This window comes from Poromitra crassiceps, assembly GCF_964638095.1.
Source record: "Poromitra crassiceps genome assembly, chromosome: 29".
In the NCBI taxonomy this organism is placed as follows: Eukaryota; Metazoa; Chordata; class Actinopteri; order Beryciformes; family Melamphaidae; genus Poromitra; species Poromitra crassiceps.
Genome location: NC_139641.1, coordinates 10675578 through 10679591, shown reverse-complemented (window position 1 = coordinate 10679591; position 4014 = coordinate 10675578). Strand labels below are relative to the sequence as shown.

At 46.7% G+C, this 4014-nt stretch overlaps 1 pseudogene across 1 annotated transcript; it reads left to right on the top strand.

The window, feature by feature from the left end:
- Positions 1–1116: 1116 nt before the first annotated feature.
- On the top strand, positions 1117–2626 carry LOC310800043 (C-C chemokine receptor type 3 pseudogene; annotated as a pseudogene). The gene is made up of 2 exons: positions 1117–1219; positions 1728–2626. The product of its transcript is annotated as a C-C chemokine receptor type 3 pseudogene (transcript).
- Positions 2627–4014: the final 1388 nt, after the last annotated feature.

Below are 4014 nucleotides of genomic sequence, written 5' to 3'. Positions count from 1 at the left end.
AATGCTGTAAAGTCTGAAGTCATTTTTACAAAAGATATATATTATGCTGAAATGAAGAAATGCGTATTGGATGGGATTTGAATGTTTAACAATATTATAATTTTTTCCTACAAACAATATCCAGGATGTCTTGCTTGATATTAGTCTTATGATAACCATGGAAAAATGTCTGGCCTACAAATGGCGTATGAATTAATAAAAAATAAAAAATAAATGAATATGTATATGAATATTGAATATTGAATATGTATGTATGTCACTTGAAGACAGAGTGCCTTGGTTTTTACATGGCTCTCTCCACCCAAGGACTAATATCAAGCAAGACTTCCTGGACTTCCTGGTAATGTCCATATGCTGGTCGTAAGTGGCCTGCAGAGGGCAGGACTGCCCAGACCGAGAGCCAAAACTCTGGCCAAATTCTGCTCTATTTCTGCAATAATTGGCAGTCGCCACATTTGGAGGAGGCGCTGTTTCCTTTATCCATAGATTCAGACTAGATACATTTGTCACTATAAGATTTCCCATTGATTGTGCATCTGTTATTGTTTGTCTTCAAGGATTTTTTGTCTAAATGTGAACACAAATAAAGGTATTAAAATGTGTGTGTGTGTGTGTGTGTGTGTGTGTGTGTGTGTGTGTGTGTGTGTGTGTGTGTGTGTGTGTGTGTGTGTGTGTGTGTGTGTGTGTGTGTGTGTGTGTGTGTGTGTGTGTGTGTGTGTGTGTGTGTGTACACGGCATGCATGTACTACATGCATATGTTTCTGTGTTGATATGACTTCCTATAGACAATGTGATTACGTGTGTGAGCCAGCAGGTGTCAGAACAAGCCTCACTATCACTTCACTGCTTCAGTGTGCATTTACATGTAGATTTACAATAGAGGACAATTACCAGCAGCCAATAATAAATGGTAGCAGGCCTTCAAATACAGCAGTGTTTGTTTGTCAGTGGAGGCAAGCTGACCATTTTGTCCTATTAAACCCTAATGTAGAGGAATTAAATCTGAAGTTCTTCAATGTTGGCCTCGAGAGCATGATTCAACACATGAACATAATGACTTATTTGAATAAGAAAAATCCTCTATTTTCAGAAGACTATGATGACTATTATAACGGAATGGATGATGATACTGCCCCGTGCAACAACGGCAACGTCAGGGAATTTGGCACGGTGTTCCTGCCCACTCTCTACAGTTCAGTTTTCATCCTCGGCTTCATCGGTAGGTCTGTGTGTGTGTGTGTGTGTGTGTGTGTGTGTGTGTGTGTGTGTGTGTGTGTGTGTGTGTGTGTGTGTGTGTGTGTGTGTGTGTGTGTGTGTGTGTGTGTGTGTGTGTGCGTGCGTGCGTGTGTTAGAGCAGGTACATAAGTAATTTATATGGTGATGGTAATAGTTATATATATAATTATATATATATAAGATATGGTAATGGTATTACATAATATGTGATGTAGTTTTATGTATATTCTACACATCTGTACTGGTATGTAGGTATTTCTGATGTATGCAATATCTTGAAAGGTACAGTATGTATGTACCGTATGTATGCAATATCCAAAATTGTACCGTTTGTACAGAATGTATTTTTTTGTACAGAATGTAAATTTTGTATGTGATATCTTGAAACTATGCAAGTTGTTTGTCCCCAGGAAGAATAGCTGCAGCTCTGCTGTAGCTAATGGGGATCTTAAATAAAGACAAAGAGACTGACATTGTGTTTTTCTTCCAAGGTAACGGGCTGGTGGTGTGTGTTCTGGTGAAACATCGCAGACAGACCAACCTGACAGACATGTGCCTGCTCAACCTGGCCCTGGCCGACCTGCTCTTCGTCCTCTCGCTGCCCTTCTACTCCCACTACACAGCAGCCACCCACTGGATCTTCGGCGACTTTGCGTGCCGTCTCCTCTCCGGCCTCCACATGCTGGGATTCTTCGGCAGCACCTTCTTCCTGGTCGCCATGACGCTGGACCGCTACGGGGTCATCATGCACGCCCACACGGTGGCCCGGCATCGCACCAGGCGGACGGGCGCCGCTCTGACCACGTGCGTGTGGATGCTGGCCGCGTGCATCTCCGCGCCGCAGCTGGTCTTCACGAAGACGCGCGAAGAGTCTTCCGCGATAATTAGCTGCGCTTCCGACCGGGACAACGTTATCTGGAATAAGTTCAACCCCATCGCGACAATTATCTTGGGTCTCGTGATTCCGTTGCTCGTGATGATCGTTTGCTACTCCAGCATCATCCCCACCCTGGTGAAAATGAAGAGCGCCAAGAAGCACCGCGTCGTCAGGCTCATCGTCATAATCGTGGGCATCTTCTTCTTCTTCTGGACCCCCTATAACATCACCCTCCTCTTGGACCTCCTGCAAACCCATAAAGATTGCCACACGGACGCGAACATTAAGCTGTCCATACAAGTGACCGAGGCCATTGCGTACACGCACTGCTGCCTGAACCCCATCATCTACGCCTTTGTGGGCGAGAAGTTCATGCGTCGCGTGGTGAGGCTGCTCAAGCAGTGGGTGCCTTGGTGTTTCCCTCGCTCCTCCAGAGAAATGTCCGAAAGCTCATATAGGAAAAGCTCCATTACGTCCAGGTCCTCTGACGTCACCTCCACTCACATTATATAGCCGGCTGGTAGATATGGTCGGAGGGTTGGAGATCTCCTCCTCCACGTCGAGGCCTGTTCCATCAAACCATCTCCTGAAGTTCGCAACCCGGGCGTCATCGTTGACTCCACCCTTTCCTTCCAGTCCCACATCAAATCCATCACCAAGTCCACCTTCTACCACCTCAAAAACATCTCCCGTCTCCGTCCCTCACTATCAGACTACGTGGCAGAAACCCTCATCCATGTATTTATCACCTCCCGGCTCGACTACTGTGATGGAGTCCTGTCCGGGGTTCCAAGCAAAGCCCTGGACAGGCTCCAGTACGTGCAGAGCTCAGCTGCCAGGGTTCTCACTCACACCAAGCCCTGGCAGCACATCACCCCCACCCTCATCCACCTCCACTGGCTCCCGGTCAAGTTCCCGCATCCTGTACAAACTCCTCCTTCTCACCTACAAATCCCTTCACGCACTCGCCCCCCAATACCTGTCCGACCTCCTCCACCAACACACTCCATCCCGGAACCTGCGGTCTTCAGACGCGGGTCTGTTATCCATCCCCACGTACCAGACTCAAAACCTTTGGGGACAGAGCCTTCAGCGTGGCTGCCCCCCACCCTCTGGAACTCTCTCCCTGCCGAAATCCGTAATGCCCCGACCCTGAACAATTTCAAAACACACCTCAAGACACACCTCTTTTCCATGGCCTTTCCACATTAGTTAGTTCAGTTTAGTTCAACCATCCCTGTTGTTTGTTTTCTTTGTTTCATCGTCCCCCTCTCTCCCCCATCTGTATCCCACTCTTGTGAAGCGACCTTGAGTTTTATGAAAGGCGCTATATAAATTAAAGTTATTATTATTATTATTATTATTATTATTATGTAGGATGCTTTAAGACAGGGGGGTCAAACTCATTTTAGTTGACGGGCCACATGCGACCCAATTTGGTCTGTAGTGGGTCAGTGTTATGACCCTGGGCGTCATATAGGTGACTTCATTCCCTGTAGCCTACTGGGATCCTCTGTATAGAGAGCTGCAGGAACGAGTCCGGAAATCATCCATGCTAAATCATCGGGTTTTTGGCGCGATGCTTCTAATAAGGTCTCTGGGCAACGCAGGCGTAATCAAACGCGAACCAGTGTTTAGTAATATCATCTTCACACACGAGGACCCCTTTTATGAGTTTTGAAGCTTTTACGTGCCGTTAAAAGGGCGGCTAGCTAGCAAACCGAGCAAAATGAGACTACACTGTTGAGTCGACGGGGATATTATACGTCAATAACGTCATCACTTCAAAGGACGAACACGGAAATTCTCTTTCCCTCACCCGGTTCAGCCCGTTCAGCCCGGGATAAAATAAGTGCACACATCAACAACAGTCCAGGTTGAGTGCTGATGTGACGTGGAAG